Source organism: Aegilops tauschii, chromosome 7 (genome assembly GCF_002575655.3).
Source record: "Aegilops tauschii subsp. strangulata cultivar AL8/78 chromosome 7, Aet v6.0, whole genome shotgun sequence".
In the NCBI taxonomy this organism is placed as follows: domain Eukaryota; kingdom Viridiplantae; phylum Streptophyta; class Magnoliopsida; order Poales; family Poaceae; genus Aegilops; species Aegilops tauschii.
The window spans coordinates 177566380-177585889 of NC_053041.3; positions in this window are offsets into that span (position 1 = coordinate 177566380).

Genomic DNA, 19510 nt, shown 5'->3' on the forward strand with positions numbered 1-19510 from the left:
GCCACGTCCGCGCCCCGGCCCAGGCGCGGATCCTTTGCATCCCGAAACCGCCCGCACGCTTCATGCGGCAGTTTCGGCTCGCACTTATGCGTAATAAACGCGAGACGTGGGGGGAGTGGGCGCAGTTAATCCCACGTCTCCTCCCCACGTCCGGCCTCTTCGGCCTCGTGAGGCTATAAGTAGGGGGAGGCGGAGGGCGGCAGGCCCTCGCACGCTCCTCCTACTTCCACCATCTTCTTCCCTTGCTCGTTCTCGCGACAGCGCCTCGCCGCCGCGCTCTTCCTCCGCACGCTCCTCTGCCGCCGCGCTAGCCCTCGCCATGCCTCCTCACGTAGAGCAGCTTGGCGGGGATTGGGACGGCTCCATCGTCCATGACGACCACATCGACTTCCTCCGCGACACCCGGCGTCTGCCCAGCGTGGACAAAGTGGAGGTCCGCCTCGCGCCGGAGAAGGAAATCAGGCCGGCGCCGCGGGAGGGCGAGCGGGTGGTCTTCCGCTCGCACTTCCTGCGCGGCTTCGGCCTGCCAGTGAGCGCCTTCTTCCGCTCCTGGCTGGAATTCTATCAGCTCCAGCCGCACCACCTCACCCCCAACGCGGTGGTGCTGCTGTCGGCCTTCGTCACCCTGTGCGAGGGCTATCTCGGCGTCCTCCCCACCCTCGAGCTCTGGGGGGAGTTCTTCCAGTCGAAGCTGGGCACGCGCGTGCGGGGCGTGCCGGCTCAGACTTGCGCCTTCATCGCGTCGCGGAGATCAGGCGCCGACAACCCCTTCCCCATCATCATGCTGATCCAATCGGTGAAGAAGTGGCAGAAGTCATACTTCTACGTGCGGAGCATCGCTCCCTGGGGCGACTACCTCAACTTGCCGGCCTACGTAGCCGGCCCACCGGCGGGCAGGCTGCCCCAGTGGTCCTTCCGGGCCGTGACGCTGTCGCAGGCAGGGAACGCCGCCATCGCCCGACTGCGGGTGATGGTCCAGTCGGAGGGCCTGACGGGGCCCGACCTCCTGGCCGCGTTCGTCACGCGCCGGGTTCTTCCGCTCCAGAGCCGGCCTCATCTGATCTATCAGATGAGCGGCCAGCTCGATCCGAGCCGAATGTGCACCAAGGAGATGCCGCAGCATGACGCCGCCTCCATGGTGAATTACCTCGCCAACTGCCAACTTTCCGAAGACTGGCAATTCGGCAAGGAGCCATATAGCCGTGCCAATCCCCCGCCTGCGGTACGCTCCCCTCGTTTCTTTTTCTCTCTCTCTCGCTCAGCCTTGTCGCCGAGTTCTTTTGGGCCGACTCTAACTCAGTCAGCTCGTTCTTTTGACAGGGTCCTCTGCTTCGGCCGGCCGGCGGGACAGACGTGGAGCGCCGCTTCGTCCCCGATCGGACCGAGCACGACCAGGAAGACCCCGACCTGGGGGCGGTCCATATGGAGGACGCCGTCGAGCCAGCTGGTGGCCAAGCCGGCGGCGAAGTGGGCGGCTCCGGGTTCACCACTACTTTTGACGACTGGCCGGACGAGGACGAAGTCGAAGCCGTCCCGCACCGCCAGCCGGCATCCGGACACGGCGCGGGCTCCTCCGGGGCGCAGCCTGCTCGGGGTAGAGGCCAGAAACGTCGCGCCACCCAGGGCTTGTTCGGCAGCCGGACGAAGAAGCCCAGGGGCGGGGCGGCAGCCACCAGGCGGGAAGAGGCGGCCGCGAAGGCGGCTCGCTTCCGCAAAGTGGTGAAGCAGCCGCAGACTGTGTCGGCGTAAGTTCTCTCTTTCTATGTACTCTCCTTCTTTCTTTTCTTGGGTGGTTCTTGAACCTTCGTCTTCTTTTTCAACGGTCAGAGCTCCGCTGTCACTTGAGCGGGCGGCTGCCGGCTCCGTCGTCGAGTCGCCAGGGGGCTCTGGGAGCACCACCCGCCGCGTAGATCCCCGCGCCGCCCTCCTGGAGGCGACGGAAAGGAACGCGCGGGAGGTGCGGGAGGAGCAGGAAGCGCGGGAGGCGGAGGCACGGAGGGCAGCCGCCGCCCAGGCAGCTCGGGAGGACGAGGCGGCGAAGGCGCTCGCCGAGGCCGCAGCCAAGGCCCAGGCAGAGGCCGAGGCCGAGGCGGCGGCAGTGGAGGCTTTGATGGTCACCCCCCTGCGCACCATGGCACCAGGGGACGTGGATCCCTCGCCAGGGGGAGCCAGCGGTTCCTAGCCGGGGCTGGGAGGGAGCGGCGACGACGTCATCATCCTGGAGAAGGCGCCGGAGCCGACTCCTCCGACTAGGGTGGCCCAAGGCCGCCAGCCTGAGCCCGCGCCCGCACAGTCGGCGGAGGGCGAGCCAGCCGCGGGGGCTGAGGTGGCGGTCCGGGTTCCGCCAAGCCGGCGTGCAGGGAAGGCCGCGTAGGAGCCGCAGAAGGCCGCGTCGGAGCCACAGCCGGCCGTGGGCTCCAGCTCGTCGGCCCGAGACGCGGAGGCGGCCAGCGCTACCTCGGGGTGGACGCCAGGCGGAGGGACAGCCGTGGTGAACGTCGTTGCACAAGACGTCCGGACCCGGCTCCAGAGCCAAGCCGCGGCGCTGAGGCAGTTCACCGGTGAATTCCTCGCAACGCGGGCAGCCATCCGGGTTAGTATTCCCATCTTGTTCTTTCTTGATCTTGATTTCTCTCGTGGGGGCGCGTCAGCGCACCCACTGGGTGTAGTCCCCGAGTTCCGAGTCGGCTGCTGAGCAGGCGGCTTGGAACTTCTTGGAGATTTTGTTTTTGCTGTTTTTGTTCTCACTTCGGTCTTCTGTCCGTCTTGCAGGACTACCACAACCTCCGAGCGGCCGCCTTCAACTCCCAGGCTCGGGAGCTGACTCAGAAGACCGCCGATCTTACTGAGAGCCGAGGTATGTGACTTGATCTTTATCTCATGTGGGGGCGCGTCAGCGCACCCACTGGGTGTAGTCCCCGAGATTCGGGCCGACTGCTGAGCAGTCGGCTCGGATCTTCCTTCATGATTTCTCATTGTTCTTCTTCTTCTTCTATCTCTGCAGCGGCCAACGCCAGTCTGAGGGCACAGCTGGGGGAGTCCCAGACTGCTCTTCGTGCCAAGGACGCGGAGCTCGCCGCCTTGGTGTAGGAGCGCGACCGCCTGGTCAAGAAGCTGGCCGACCAGGAGGAAGGCCACAAGGCGGCGCTGAAGGCTGCGCAGGATCGCGAAGCCACCCTCCAGGCCGAGTTCGAGACGGAGGCGGCCGGCTGGGCAGAGGCCAGGCAGACTCTGGTCTCCGGCTATGGCCAGATTGAGGATCTGGTTGACGGTAAGTCGTCTACCCCTTCATCCTTTCTTGCCATCTGCCACTTTGGCCTGTTTTTCTGATTTTGGTGTTTTTCTTTTCTTTTCTTCTTCGCGCAGAGTACTTCCCTGGCTATTCAACTGCTGCCAACCAGGCCATCGAAGCCCGTCGCCAGGCGAAGAGGCAAGCCGGCTTCGAGATCTCGCCAACCGCCGGCCGTTCGCTGGAGGAACAGCTCCTGGCGATCCAGGCTCGCATTCAGCCGGCTCACAGGCTGCTCCGCCGGCTTCAGCGCGTGGGGTCGCAGGTCTTGGCCGCCCTCTGGCCCGGCCAAGTGGTCCCTCGCACCCCCAGTCGGACCGCCGACTGGCTGGAGGTGGCAGTCGGCCGCTTCGAGGCTTGGAAGGCGTCAGCGGCTCGCTCCGGCGCCAGGCGGGCGCTGGAGTTCGTCAAGGCCTGGTATCCCGGCCTGAACCTGGACCAGCTGGCTACCTGGCGGCAGCAAGCCGACATGGAGCTGGAGCCGGCGCGGCCGGCCATCATTCGGCGGGCTTCAGCGATCGCCGACTATACCGACACCAATGTCTTCGCCCCCGAGGTGGACGACAATGGAGTCGCCCAGCCGAAAGATTGGTTCGGGCTGGACCCGGCGTATGGCGAGGACTCGGCGGAGGAGATCGACTCCAGCGACGAGGGCGAAGAGGAGGAGGAGGAAGGTGAAGACGCCGAGCCGGGTGGCGGAGTAGCCGGCCAGCCTGACCGCGCCTCCAGCACTACGTCGCGTGCGAGTGCGTCTCCTGCTGCAGGAGGTGGTCAAGCCGGGACCAGCTAGGCGGCCACTCCTTCAGTCGGCGAGGTCGCCTTCACCGACCAGCTCGGCCTTCATGTCGCGCCCTTGTCTTCTTTCTTTTATTTTCCTGTCTTGTTACTTTTGAACAATGTTTGGTTAAGTCTGCACAATTCCACCCACTGGGTGTATTCAAACTCAAGTCTGTTGCCGGCCTGTGGGCGGCTTTATGTATATAAGTTATGCAATCGGTCTTCCTTGTACTTTTGCTTTTTGTCCTTCTGCTTTTTTCCTTTGCTGCCCTCCCTTGGTTGCCGCCTCCCCAGCCAAACAGTTGCTCTGCAATCTGTAGCCGGGGAGTGCCTGGCCGATTGGGGAGGAGGAAGTACTTTTAGCTCTGCCGGACTTAAGCTAAGTTTTTTAGGAAGCCGGCCAGCCGGCTGCTTTGACAGCCGGCAGGCATATTTGGAGGCCGTCTCTTTGCTATATAGGTTAGTTGTTCCTTAGCCGTTTTTCGTGTGGGCGTCCTTTCTGTCTTCTCTCTTGCTAGTCGGACAGTCAGTTCTTTGAGCTGCGACTTTCAACAAGAGAGGACTTGGGAGCCGGCGCACTACTTTGCTGACTTCGGGAAGAACTTTGAATATAGCTCAAGGCGGCTAGTCCCCGGGCCGACTGGTCGGACCCGGTGCCGGACAAGAATTTCAAAATGTAATAATACATTCATGGATATGACACTCGTCATTCATAGGTAAATAAAATGCAGTCCCCGAGTACTGTTCGGGGGGCCTGTTGGTTTGCACTTAATACAAAAGGGGTAGCATGATACATACTGCTTTTCAACTGTAAAATCGTCTTAGGAGGTTTGCGTTCCATGGTCGCTCCGACTCCTTGCCGGAGTCGTCTCTCTTGCGTGCTCTTGGCTTTTGCGCGTCGATCAAGTAGTAGGAGTCGTTGCCGAGTGCCTTGCTGACGACGAAGGGGCCTTCCCAAGGGGCCGAGAGCTTGTGCTGGCCGGCTGTTCGCTGGATCAGCCGGAGCACAAGGTCGCCCTCTTGGAAGGATCTTGGCTTGACCTTGCGGTTGTAGTAGCGGCGCAGGCCTTGCTGGTAGATGGCGGACCGGCTGAGGGCTAATAGCCGGCCTTCTTCCAGTAGGTCGACGCCGTCTTCTCTTGCTTCTTTGGCTTCCTCCTCTGTGTACATGGTGATCCGAGGCGAGTCGAACTCGATGTCTGTTGGGATGACAGCCTCGGCACCATACACAAGGAAGAATGGAGTGAAGCCGGTTGACTTGTTGGGTGTAGTGCGCAGACTCCAGAGGATAGCCGGCAGCTCTTCGAGCCAGCAGCCGGCCGATCACTCCAGTGGTACAACCAGTCGGGGCTTGATGCCGGAGAGGATAAGTCCATTTGCTCGCTCGACCTGGCCGTTTGACTGCGGGTGGGCAATGGACGCTAAGTCCAGTCGGATGCCCTGTGTCGCGCAGAAACGTGCTAGCGCGCCTTTGGCGAAGTTCGTGCCGTTGTCGGTGATGATGCTGTGCGGCACGCCGTACCGAGTAGTGATGTCGGTGATGAATGTCACGGGAGTCGGCCCGTTCAGCTTCTTAATTGGCTTGGCTTCGATCCACTTTGTGAACTTGTCCACCGCAATGAGTAGATGTGTCATGCCACCGCGGGCTGTCTTGAAAGGGCCCACCATGTCCAGTCCCCAGACGGCAAAAGGCCAGGTGAGGGGAATGGTCTTGAGGGCAGAAGCCGGCAGGTGTTGTTTGGAACTGAAGACTTGACATCCTCTGCAGCTCTTGACTATTTCTTTAGCATCCTCCAAGGCAGTCGGCCAGAAGAAACTGTGGCGGAAAGCTTTGGCCACGAGGGATCTTGAGGCGGCGTGATGGCCGCATTCGCCTTGGTGGATGTCTTTGAGGATTGCCACTCCTTTTTCTGGCTCGACGCAACGCTGGAAGACTCCAGTGACGCTGCGCTTCACAAGCTCCCTGTTGATTATTGTGTATGCTGCGGCTCATATTTGCACTAGTCTTGCTGCGATCTCATCAGCCGGCAGCTCTCTGCTGACTAGGAACTTGAGGATGGGCTGGGCCCATGAGGGAGTTGTGACTTCTTCTGCTGTTAATGTGGCCACCATGACTCGGGTGGGTGGATTGGGTGTTGCATTGGAGTCGACCACCGCTTCTTGTGTCGTTGCAGTCCCTGGGCCGACTGCTGCAGTCCTCGGGCCGGGTTCTGAAGTCCCTGGGCCGGGTGCGACTACGTCAGTTCCCGGGGCAGTCGTTGAAGTTCCCGTGCCGCCTGCGGGGTTTCTTGAGCCGGATCCGGCTGTTTCTGGCGCAGGCGGTACGAAGATGGAATCCGACTCTGGAGACGGCTTGATGGACGGCTTGAGGAGGCGCTGGAGGGAGACGCCAGTCGGTATGGCTTGTCGGGTGGAGCCGATCCGTGGTAGGGCATCTGCTTGGTCGTTGTCGTCCCTTGGCACGTGAAGGAACTCGCACCCTTCGAAGTATCCGCTCATCTGCTGGATGAGGAAACGGTAGCTCGCCATGTTCGCGTCCTTGGCGTCCCAGTCGCCAGATGATTGCTGGACCACCAAGTCTGAGTCGCCGTAGCACAGGATCTGGGGTATGCCGAGTTCTTTGGCTAGCCGGAGCCCATGTACGAGCGCCTCGTACTCGGCCACGTTGTTGGAGGCGGCGAAGTGGATCTGCAGCGTGTACTTGAGCTTGTCGCCCTTAGGAGAGGTGAGGACAATGCCGGCTCCTAAGCCGGTGCGCATCTTGGACCCGTCAAAGTGCATCCGCCAATGGGTAGAGTCGGGAGCCGGCGGTAAGTACTGGGTCTCGGCCCAGTCGACGAGGAAGTCGGCCAATGCTTGCGACTTGATGGAGGTGCGGGGTTGATAGAAAATCGTGTAGGGCGCCAAGGCAATGGCCCATTTGGCCACCCGGCCGGATGCATCCCGGCTGCCTATGATCTCGGCGAGCGGGGTAGTGCACACGACCGTGATGGGGTGCTCTTGGAAGTAGGGCTTCAATTTCTTGGCAGCGAAGTACACCCCATAGCACATCTTCTGGTAGTGCGGGTAGTTTTGCTTTGAGCTGGACAGTACTACGCTGAGATAGTAGACCGGCCTCTGGACCAGCTGGGCTCGGCCTTCCTCCGGGCGCTGGACCACAACAACAGTGCTGATGACTCGGCTTGTCGCGGCGATGTAGAGGAGCATGGGCTCCTTCTCAGTCGGCGCAGCCAGGACAGGCGGAGTGGTCAACATTTTCTTCAACTCATGGAAGGCTTGGTCGGCTTGATCATTCCACTCAAAGTGAGTGGACTTCTTCATGAGTCGGTACAGGGGGAGAGCCTTCTCTCCTAGTCGGCTGATAAAACGGTTCAGGGAGGCTAAGCAGCCAGTGAACTTCTGCACATCTCGCAGCTTCATGGGAATCTCCATCCTCTCGATGGCCTTGATCTTGACAGGGTTGCACTCAATGCCGCGTTCGGATACCAGGAAGCCTAGCAGCTGGCCGGCTGGCACTCCGAACACGCACTTCTCGGGGTTGAGCTTGATCTGGAATCGGCGCAAGTTGGCAAATGTTTCCTTCAGGTCTTCCAGCAAGGTACCGCGCTTCTCTGTCTTCACCACAATGTCGTCTACGTAGACGTGGGCATTTCTGCCGAGTTGTTTCAAGAGACATTTCTGCATGCAACGCTGAAAAGTGGCACCGGCATTTCTCAAGCCGAATGTCATTGTCAGGTAGCAGAAAGCTCCAAAGGGTGTGATGAAGGCAGTCTTTAGGCGATCAGCCGGGTCCAACTTGATCTGATGATACCCTGAGTATGCATCCAAAAAACTTAACAGCTCGCATCCGGCTGTGGAGTCTATCACTTGGTCAATCCGTGGCAAAGCAAACGGATCCTTTGGGCAGGCCTTGTTCAAACTTGTGTAGTCTATACACATGCGCCACTTGTTATTCTTCTTCAAAACCAGAACTGGATTGGCAAGCCATTCTGGAAAGAACACTTCCATGATGAAGCCGGCTGCAAGGAGCCGGGCTATCTCTTCTCCCACGATTCTTCGCTTCTCTTCTGATAGTCGGCGGAGGGGTTGCTTGACCGGCTTCGCATAAGCTCGGACATGTAATTTGTGCTCAGCGAAATCCTTCGGGACACCCGGCATGTCCTTTGGGGACCATGCAAAGATTTCTCGATTCTCACGGAGGAAGTCGACGAGCTCGCCTTCCTATTTACTGTCCAAGTTCGCCCCAATCACGGCGAACCTCTCCGGGCGCTCCGGGTCTAGAGGTATCTTCTTCGTCTCTTTGGCAGGCTGGAAGGAGCCCTGCGCATCACAGTCCTTGGGGTTGGGGGACAAGGCCGGGTGCTTGCCGGCCATGGCCACAACCCGTTCCAACATCTTCTTTTCTTCTGCCACCACGAGGGACTCGGCCAGCCGGCTGCTGGCCATGGCACACTCGATGGACTTCTTGTAGTCGCCGGCCACCGTGATGATCCCCTTCGAGCTTGGCATCTTCATCTTCAGGTAGGCGTAGTGGGGCACAGCCATGAACTTGGCCAAGGCAGGTCGGCCAAGTAGTGCATGATAGGAGCTCTCCAAATCCACCACCTCGAACCATATTGCTTCCCGGCGAAAGCGATCTTTGTCTCCGAAGAGAACAACCATCTTGATCTTGCCGATTGGAGAGCAAGATAGGCCGGGTACGATACCATGGAAGACGGTGCGGCTCGGCATGAGCTGCTTTGCTTTGATGTTCAGCTTGTCCATGGTATCGCGGTACAGTATGTTGATACTGCTTCCGCCGTCTATCAGGACGCGGGAAAATCTGGCAGCTCGCTTCTCCGTCGCAAGGGTGACGTCCAAGACCATAGCATAGGAGCCAGGCGAAGGCATCACCTCTAGGTGGTCGGCCTGGCTCCAGCTGATCGGCTTTTCCGACCATTGCATGAACTCGGCGGTGCTAGAGGCGACTGCGTTTACTTCTTGGTGCTGCCGGCGTCGGCTGCGCTTGTCGTCGACTTGACTTGTGAAGACGACGTAGGCGTCGTGCGCTTCGGGGAAGTCGTCTTGGATGGCGCCGACTGCCGGCCGGGCCGCCGGCTACTGGGGAGCTGGAGGCGGCGGGCCGGGAGGCGGAGGCGGCACCATCCCTTCACCCTTGGAGATGCGGGTGAGCCAGTGGCATTTCCGTGTTGTATGGTTGGATGGATTCGCGCCGCTGTGGAACTTGCAGGGAGCATCGAGTGCTTGTTCGTAGGAGAAAGACGGCTGCCAGGGCGGCCGGCCACCCTTCTTCTTGGGAGCGGGCCGCTCTTCGGGCTGCTCGTCTTCAACTGTGGCCACCTGCCGACTGGAGGAAGTCGGCATGGGGCCCTTGCGCTTGTGGTCATTCTGGTAGGGGCGCCGGTTAGGGTCGCCAGCCGGCGTCTTGGGAGCCGGAGCAATTACTTTCCCTGAGGCGTCTACTCGGAGCTCGGTCTTCATGGAGGAGTCGGCAGTGGCGTACTTGTTAGCGATGACTAGTAGCTCGTCGAGGGTAGCCGGCTCGTCGCAGAGGAGTCGGTGCTTGAGGAGGGTGCCCTCTCGGCACCCGGCAGTGAAGTACTCGATGGCCTGGACCTCGTGCACTCCCTCGCAGGAGTTGCGGAGCTCGGCCCATCGCGTGAGGTAGTCGCGGGTCGACTCGTTGGGCCCCTGGACGCAGAGGGAGAGCTGGCGAGGCTTGGGAGGCCGCTTGTAAGTGCTGGTGAAGTTGCGGACGAAAACTTCGGTGAAGTCCAGCCAACTGTTGATGCTGTAGGGCTTGAGGCTGTTGAGCCATGTGCGCGCCGTGCCCTGCAGCATCAGAGGGACGTACTTCACGGCAACGCGCCGATTGCCGTTGGCGATGCTGACGGCTGTGGAGTAGTCGATGAGCCAATCTTCCGGCTTCACCGAGTCGTTGTACTTGGGCGTGTCTCTGGGAAGCGAGAACCCTTTGGGAAAGGGCTCGTCGCGGATGCGGGGGCCAAAGCATGGCGGACCGACATCGTCTTCTTCTTCTAGCGCCAAGGATCGAGCAAGGCGGTCGATCCTGTGGCGGGCGTCGTTTTCGCCGACTCCTTCTCGGCAGCCGAGTCGGTCGCCAAGAGTCGGATGGGTGACAGGCGGTGGAGTGAGGCGTCTTTCTCTTCGAGGCGGGGGAGGAGGCAGGTTTCCCTGGTGCTCTACAGCTCGAGAGCGGCCATCCGCGTCGCGCTCGATGGTAATGCGAGTCCGGCTGCGGCTGGCAGCCGGCTCTTTGTCTTTCTTCTGGCGCGCGCCGCTCGCAGTCGGCGAGCGGGACGTCGTGGCGTGCTCCCGGCGCGGGGGATGGCTATCAGCTAGGGCGCCGTCTTCGTGCCGTTCTGCAGCCGCGTCGATCAGCTGCTGGATCCGTCTTGTCATGTAAGGGAGCTCATCGGCTCCCAGCCCATTGAGCTCCTCTGCAGCCGCCTGAGCGGCTCGCAGGTTCTCGAGCGGGGTGGCGTAGACGGGGCGATCTGCGCCTAGCATGCTGGCAACGGCCGCGCCGCGCTTCTGGACGAAGCCGGCTCGGCTCGGGCCGCTAGGCGGCGGCGTCCCGAAGGCGGTGCGGTCGACTTCGCGCTGGTGGGCCTTAGTGAGGCGTCTCATCGAGGCTATCTTCTTGCCCTCCGCGATGAGGGCAAGGCGGCGTACCTCCAGGGTCTCGGCGTCGGCGTCGGCCGGGATGGGGACGGAGAGGTCGTGCATCGCCGCTTGCTGAGTGTCGCGGGCGTTCTCGCCCGAGTTGGAGACGTGGCTGATGACCAGCACTTCGGTGACAGCGCTGCTGCCACTGTCAGCTCGAGGGAGGGGGTCGTCGAAGACCACCACGTCGGAGGGGTAGGCGTCGAGCGACGCGGTGTCGGAGTCGATGAGCATCGGGTCGGTGGAGCCGACCGAATCTATGTCCGCAGCGGGCTCGCTGGAGACGTGAAGTTGGTCGAGGAGGCTGACGAGGCGGCTCTCGGGGCAGTCGGTGCCTGCGTCGGACGTGGGCTCGTCGGAGATGCGAGTCTCGCCGAGTAGATCGGCGAGGCGGCTCGCTGCGCAGGCGTCGTCAACGCCTTGCAGCGCGTCGAGGCAAACGCCATCAGGCGCAGCAGGCTGGCTGCGCTCGCGGGGGAGGAAGAGGGTTCCCGTCCAGAACAGGTCTCCGGACGACAGTGCACCTGGCCCCACGGTGGGCGCCAAATGTCGGGTGGTTGGTGCGACATATGCCAAGGGATGGCTTATCATTGTGGGAGCCAATAAAACGTCGCCGGTGCCTGGAAACGGGATGAGGCGAAGACATGCACGCCGGCGAATCTTACCCAGGTTCGGGGCTCTCCGAGGAGATAACACCCCTAGTCCTGCTCTACGGGGTCTCCGCATGATCACTAGATCGATAAAGGGTAGCTATAATCGCTCCTAGAGCTGTTGAGGTCAAGGGAGAAGAAGAGCAAGGCTAGCTCCTGCTTCTCTCTATCTATGGTGTGTGTGCTATGCTTGGGTGCGAACCTAGAAGCGAACCCTTTGCATGGGTGCTCCGGGGGGTTTATATAGGCCTACCCCCCGGGGATACAATGGTAATCCGACTGGGAACTGGCCCCAGCCGTCAGTGTCTACGCTCGCCGGCTTCTCCGCCGGCCGCTGGGTCCCGCCGGCTGGTGGGTCCCGCCGGCTGCCGGCTACCTGGTCGATAGGCCGGTCCCACCGCCTAGGGTCTTGTCGGCGGCTGCTTACTGTAGCCGCGCCTCCGATGATGAGGGCTTTGTCGAGGTAAGCGTGGCTACAGTGGGCCGCCTCGGGGGCTATCACTGTAGCCTTACCTCGTCTTGTCTCCTTAATGGGGCTCCTGCTTCGAGGAAGGGAGTAGCCGGCTTCTGGAGGCCGGCTATACTCTTGGCCGACTAGGAAAAGCCGGGCCGCCTTCACACCTCTCTCTGGCTGAAGGGGCCCGCAGTCCTCGGGCCGTACAGGAGTGGGTCGTGGATGACGTCGAGGCTAGCGTGGCTACAGTGCCGAGCCGCACGGGAGACGTCCCTCCCGTACGGCCTCCTGTAGCCATGCCCGCCTCGGGCTTCGGGGGTCGTGGGCCGCACTGTGGCAACACCCCGTCACGTCGCCGTTATGTAGGAGTGGTTGTGGTGTTGGCCGGCCCCTAGGAGTCGGCGTCCTTCTTGGCCGGCTTCTTGGAGTCGGCCACCCCGTAGTCGCCCTAGGGAGGAGTCGGTGAGGCTGGGTCGCCTTCCGGGAGTCGGCTTTAGTGGTAGCCGACCAGGCAAGGCGGCCCAAATGCTTGGAGTGCTTGAAGGCCCAAAAGGCCTGATAAATTTTCCGAAGAGCCAGGGGTAGTCGGTTAGGCTACCCGTGGCCATTTACTCCGACAGTTCGCGAAGTCACGTGGGTGTGGCATTACGGGGCACGTAAGAGTCTGGGCGAGTGACACGTGAGGCACGTGGGTGCATGTACGTGTAGGCACAGAAATGAAGGCATCATGTTTGCGAAGTCATGTGGTAGTGCTGAAGTGGAGCCTTTCTACAGGCATGTGGATGCAGGCACACGAGGCACGGAAGTGCAGGTTCTACAGGCATGTTGACGCAGGCACAGGAGGCCAGTGTCGTGTGAGGCTCGTGGATGTAAGCAGAGGAGGCACGGAAATGAAGCCAACACAGGCACGGATATCAACCCTGTGGATGTAGTACAAGAGTGCGTTGGGAGAGGCATGTGTTAGAATGCTCGGTTAAAGAGGCATGGTTGTGAAGTCTCGGGAGCGACAAAAGCACGTTGGTTCAGGCATGGAAGGCAGAAAAGGTGAATCCAAAACAGGCACGTACGTGTGTTTTCTCAAGTCACGGGTGTGCACTCTCTGGATGCACAAACGTATGGCGGCAGAGGCATGGGTCCGTCTACTCGGTTACAGAACCACGTTCGGGAAGTCACGTGGGTGTGGCATTACGGGGCACGTATGAGTCTGGGCGAGTGACATGTGAGGCACGTGGGTGCATGTACGTTTAGTCACCGAAATGAAGGCATCATGTTTGCGAAGTCACGTGGTAGTGCTGAAGTGGAGCCTTTTCTACAGGCATGTGCATGCAGGCACACGGGGCACGGAAGTGCAGGTTCTACAGGCACGTTGACGCAGGCACAGGAGGCCAGTGTCGTGTGAGGCGCCTGGATGTAAGCAGAGGAGGCACGGAAATGAAGCCAACACAGGCACGGACATGCTGCTTCTCGAGGCACGGGTATCAACCCTGTGGATGTAGTACAATAGTGCATTGGGAGAGGCATGTGTCAGAATGCTCGGTTAAAGAGGCATGGTTGTGAAGTCTCGGGAGCGACAAAGGCACGTTGGTGCAGGCATTGAAGGCAGAAAAGGTGAATCCAAAATAGGCACGTATGTGTGTTTTCTGAAGTCACGGGTGTGCTCTCTCTGGATGCACAAACGTATGGCGGCAGAGGCATGGGTCCGACTACTCGGTTACAGAACCACGTTCGCGAAGTCACGTGGGTGTGGCATTACGGGGCACGTAAGAGTCTGGGCGACTGACACGTGAGGCACGTGGGTGCATGTACATGTAGGCACAGAAATGAAGGCGTCATGTTTGCGAAGTCACGTGGTTGTGCTGAAGTGGAGCCTTTCTACAGGCATGTGGATGCAGGCACACGAAGTACAGAAGTGCAGGTTCTACATGCACGTCGACGCAGGCACAGGAGGCCAGTGTCGGGTGACGCTCGTGGATGTAAGCAGAGGAGGCACGGAAATGAAGCCAACACAGGCACGGACTTGCTGCTTCTCGAGGCACGGATATCAACCCTGTGGATGTAGTACAAGAGTGCGGTAGGAGAGGCATGTGTTAGAATGCTCGGTTAAAGAGGCATGGTTGTGAAGTCTCGGGGGCGACAAAGGCACGTTGGTTCAAGCATGGAAGGCAGAAAAGGTGAATCCAAAACAGGCACGTACGTGTGTTTTCTCAAGTCACGGGTGTGCACTCTCTCGATGCACAAACGTATGGCGGCAGAGGCATGGGTCCGACTACTCGGTTACAGAACCACGTTCGCGAAGTCACGTGGGTGTGGCATTACGGGGCACGTAAGAGTCTGGGCGAGTGACATGTGAGGCACGTGGGTGCATGTACGTGTAGGCACAAAAATGAAGGCATCATGTTTGCGAAGTCACGTGGTAGTGCTGAAGTGGAGCCTTTCTACAGGCATGTGGATGCAGGCACACGAGGCACGAAAGTGCAGGTTCTACAGGCACGTTGACGCAGGCACAGGAGGCCAGTGTCATGTGAGGCGCGTGGATGTAAGCAGAGGAGGCACGGAAATGAAGCCAACACAGGCACGAACATGCTGCTTCTCGAGGCACGGATATCAACCCTGTGGATGTAGTACAAGAGTGCGTTGGGAGAGGCATGTGTTAGAATGCTCGGTTAAAGAGGCATGGTTGTCAAGTCTCGGGAGCGACAAAGGCACGTTGGTTCAGGCATGGAAGGCAGAAAAGGTGAATCCAAAACAGGCACGTACGAGTGTTTTCTCAAGTCACGGGTGTGCTCTCTCTGGATGCACAAATGTATGGCGGTAGAGGCATGGGTCCGACTACTCGGTTACAGAACCACGTTCGCGAAGTCACGTGGGTGTGGCATTACGGGGCACGTAAGAGTCTGGGCGAGTGACACGTGAGGCACATGGGTGCATGTACGTGTAGGCACAGAAATGAAGGCATCATGTTTGCGAAGTCATGTGGTAGTGCTGAAGTGGAGCCTTTCTACAGGCATGTGGATGCAGGCACACGAGGCACGGAAGTGCAGGTTCTACAGGCACGTTATCGCAGGCACAGGAGGCCAGTGTCGTGTGAGGCTCGTGGATGTAAGCAGAGGAGGCACGGAAAGGAAGCCAACACAGGCACGGATATCAACCCTGTGGATGTAGTACAAGAGTGAGTTGGGAGAGGCATGTGTTAGAATGCTCGGTTAAAGAGGCATGGTTGTGAAGTCTCGGGAGCGACAAAAGCACGTTGGTTCAGGCATGGAAGGCAGAAAAGGTGAATCCAAAACAGGCACGTACGTGTGTTTTCTCTTGTCACGGGTGTGCACTCTCTGGATGCACAAACGTATGGCGGCAGAGGCATGGGTCCGACTACTCGGTTACAGAACCACGTTCGCGAAGTCACGTGGGTGTGGCATTACAGGGCACGTAAGAGTCTGGGCGAGTGACACGTGAGGCACGTGGGTGCATGTACGTGTAGTCACAGAAATGAAGGCATCATATTTGCGAAGTCACGTGGTAGTGCTGAAGTGGAGCCTTTCTACAGGCATGTGCATGCAGGCACGCGGGGCACGGAAGTGCAGGTTCTACAGGCACGTTGACGCAGGCACAGGAGGCCAGTGTTGTGTGAGGCGCGTGGATGTAAGCAGAGGAGGCACGGAAGTGAAGCCAACACAGGCACGGACATGCTGCTTCTTGAGGCACGGATATCAACCCTGTGGATGTAGTACAATAGTGCATTGGGAGAGGCATGTGTTAGAATGCTCGGTTAAAGAGGCATGGTTGTGAAGTCTCGGGAGCGACAAAGGCACGTTGGTTCAGGCATGGAAGGCAGAAAGGGTGAATCCAAAACAGGCACGTATGTGTGTTTTCTGAAGTCACGGGTGTGCTCTCTCTGGATGCACAAACGTATGGCGGCAGAGGCATGGGTCCGACTACTCGGTTACAGAAGCACGTTCGCGAAGTCACGTGGGTGTGGCATTACGGGGCACGTAAGAGTCTGGGCGAGTGACACGTGAGGCACGTGGGTGCATGTACATGTAGGCACAGAAATGAAGGCATCATGTTTGCGAAGTCACGTGGTTGTGCTGAAGTGAAGCCTTTCTATATGCATGTGGATGCAGGCACACGAAGTACGGAAGTGCAGGTTCTACATGCACTTTGACGCAGGCACAAGAGGCCAGTGTCGGGTGACGCTCGTGGATGTAAGCAGAGGAGGCACGGAAATGAAGCCAACACAGGCATGGACTTGCTGCTTCTCGAGGCATGGATATCAACCCTGTGGATGTAGTACAAGAGTGCGGTAGGAGAGGCATGTGTTAGAATGCTCGGTTAAAGAGGCATGGTTGTGAAGTCTCGGGAGCGACAAAGGCACGTTGGTTCAAGCATGGAAGGCAGAAAAGGTGAATCCAAAACAGGCACGTACGTGTGTTTTCTCAAGTCACGGGTGTGCACTCTCTGGATGCACAAACGTATGGCGGCAGAGGCATGGGTCCGACTACTCGGTTACAGAACCACGTTCACGAAGTCACGTGGGTGTGGCATTACGGGGCACGTAAGAGTCTGGGCGAGTGACATGTGAGGCACGTGGGTGCATGTACGTGTAGGCACAAAAATGAAGGCATCATGTTTGCGAAGTCACGTGGTAGTGCTGAAGTGGAGCCTTTCTACAGGCATGTGGATGCAGGCACACGAGGCACGAAAGTGCAGGTTCTACAGGCACGTTGACGCAGGCACAGGAGGCCAGTGTCATGTGAGGCGCGTGGATGTAAGCAGAGAAGGCACGCAAATGAAGCCAACACACACACGAACATGCTGCTTCTCGAGGCACGGATATCAACCCTGTGGATGTAGTACAAGAGTGCGTTGGGAGAGGCATGTGTTAGAATGCTCGGTTAAAGAGGCATGGTTGTGAAGTCTCGGGAGCGACAAAGGCACGTTGGTTCAAGCATGGAAGGCAGAAAAGGTGAATCCAAAACAGGCACGTACGTGTGTTTTCTCAAGTCACGGGTGTGCTCTTTCTGGATGCACAAACGTATGGCGGCAGAGGCATGGGTCCGACTACTCGGTTACAGAACCACGTTCGCGAAGTCACGTGGGTGTGGCATTAGGGGGCACGTAAGAGTCTGGGCGAGTGACACGTGAGGCACATGGGTGCATGTACGTGTAGGCACAGAAATGAAGGCATCATGTTTGCGAAGTCATGTGGTAGTGCTGAAGTGGAGCCTTTCTACAGGCATGTGGATGCAGGCACACGAGGCACGGAAGTGCAGGTTCTACAGGCACGTTATCGCAGGCACAGGAGGCCAGTGTCGTGTGAGGCTCGTGGATGTAAGCAGAGGAGGCACGGAAAGGAAGCCAACACAGGCACGGATATCAACCCTGTGGATGTAGTACAAGAGTGAGTTGGGAGAGGCATGTGTTAGAATGCTCGGTTAAAGAGGCATGGTTGTGAAGTCTCGGGAGCGACAAAAGCACGTTGGTTCAGGCATGGAAGGCAGAAAAGGTGAATCCAAAACAGGCACGTACGTGTGTTTTCTCTTGTCACGGGTGTGCACTCTCTGGATGCACAAACGTATGGCGGCAGAGGCATGGGTCCGACTACTCGGTTACAGAACCACGTTCGCGAAGTCACGTGGGTGTGGCATTACAGGGCACGTAAGAGTCTGGGCGAGTGACACGTGAGGCACGTGGGTGCATGTACGTGTAGTCACAGAAATGAAGGCATCATATTTGCGAAGTCACGTGGTAGTGCTGAAGTGGAGCCTTTCTACAGGCATGTGCATGCAGGCACACGGGGCACGGAAGTGCAGGTTCTACAGGCACGTTGACGCAGGCACAGGAGGCCAGTGTCGTGTGAGGCGCGTGGATGTAAGCAGAGGAGGCACGGAAATGAAGCCAACACAGGGACGGACATGCTGCTTCTTGAGGCACGGATATCAACCCTGTGGATGTAGTACAATAGTGCATTGGGAGAGGCATGTGTTAGAATGCTCGGTTAAAGAGGCATGGTTGTGAAGTCTCGGGAGCGACAAAGGCACGTTGGTTCAGGCATGGAAGGCAGAATGGGTGAATCCAAAACAGGCACGTATGTGTGTTTTCTGAAGTCACGGGTGTGCACTCTCTGGATGCACAAACGTATGGCGGCAGAGGCATGGGTCCAACTACTCGGTTACAGAAGCACGTTCGCGAAGTCACGTGGGTGTGGCATTACGGGGCACGTAAGAGTCTGGGCGAGTGACACGTGAGGCACGTGGGTGCATGTACATGTAGGCACAGAAATGAAGGCATCATGTTTGCGAAGTCACGTGGTTGTGCTGAAGTGAAGCCTTTCTATAGGCATGTGGATGCAGGCACACGAAGTACGGAAGTGCAGGTTCTACATGCACTTTGACGCAGGCACAAGAGGCCAGTGTCGGGTGACGCTCGTGGATGTAAGCAGAGGAGGCACGGAAATGAAGCCAACACAGGCATGAACTTGCTGCTTCTCGAGGCATGGATATCAACCATGTGGATGTAGTACAAGAGTGCGGTAGGAGAGGCATGTGTTAGAATGCTCGGTTAAAGAGGCATGGTTGTGAAGTCTCGGGAGCGACAAAGGCACGTTGGTTCAAGCATGGAAGGCAGAAAAGGTGAATCCAAAACAGGCACGTACGTGTGTTTTCTCAAGTCACGGGTGTGCACTCTCTGGATGCACAAACGTATGGCGGCAGAGGCATGGGTCCGACTACTCGGTTACAGAACCACGTTCGCGAAGTCACGTGGGTGTGGCATTACGGGGCACGTAAGAGTCTGGGCGAGTGACATGTGAGGCACGTGGGTGCATGTACGTGTAGGCACAAAAATGAAGGCATCATGTTTGCGAAGTCACGTGGTAGTGCTGAAGTGGAGCCTTTCTACAGGCATGTGGATGCAGGCACACGAGGCACGAAAGTGCAGGTTCTACAGGCACGTTGACGCAGGCACAGGAGGCCAGTGTCATGTGAGGCGCGTGGATGTAAGCAGAGAAGGCACGGAAATGAAGCCAACACACACACGAACATGCTGCTTCTCGAGGCACGGATATCAACCCTGTGGATGTAGTACAAGAGTGCGTTGGGAGAGGCATGTGTTAGAATGCTCGGTTAAAGAGGCATGGTTGTGAAGTCTCGGGAGCGACAAAGGCACGTTGGTTCAGGCATGGAAGGCAGAAAAGGTGAATCCAAAACAGGCACGTACGAGTGTTTTCTCAAGTCACGGGTGTGCTCTCTCTGGATGCACAAATGTATGGCGGTAGAGGCATGGGTCCGACTACTCGGTTACAGAACCATGTTCGCGAAGTCACGTGAGTGTGGCATTACGGGGCACGTAAGAGTCTGGTCGAGTGACATGTGAGGCACGTGGGTACATGTACGTGTAGGCACAGAAATGAAGGCATCATGTTTGCGAAGTCACGTGGTAGTGCTGAAGTGAAGCCTTTCTACAGGCATGTGGATGCAGGCACACGAGGCACGGAAGTGCAGGTTCTACAGGCACGTTGACGCAGGCACAGGAGGCCAGTATCGTGTGAGGCTCGTGGATGTAAGCAGAGGAGGCACGGAAAGGAAGCCAACACAGGCACGGATATCAACCCTGTGGATGTAGTACAAGAGTGCGTTGGGAGAGGCATCTGTTAGA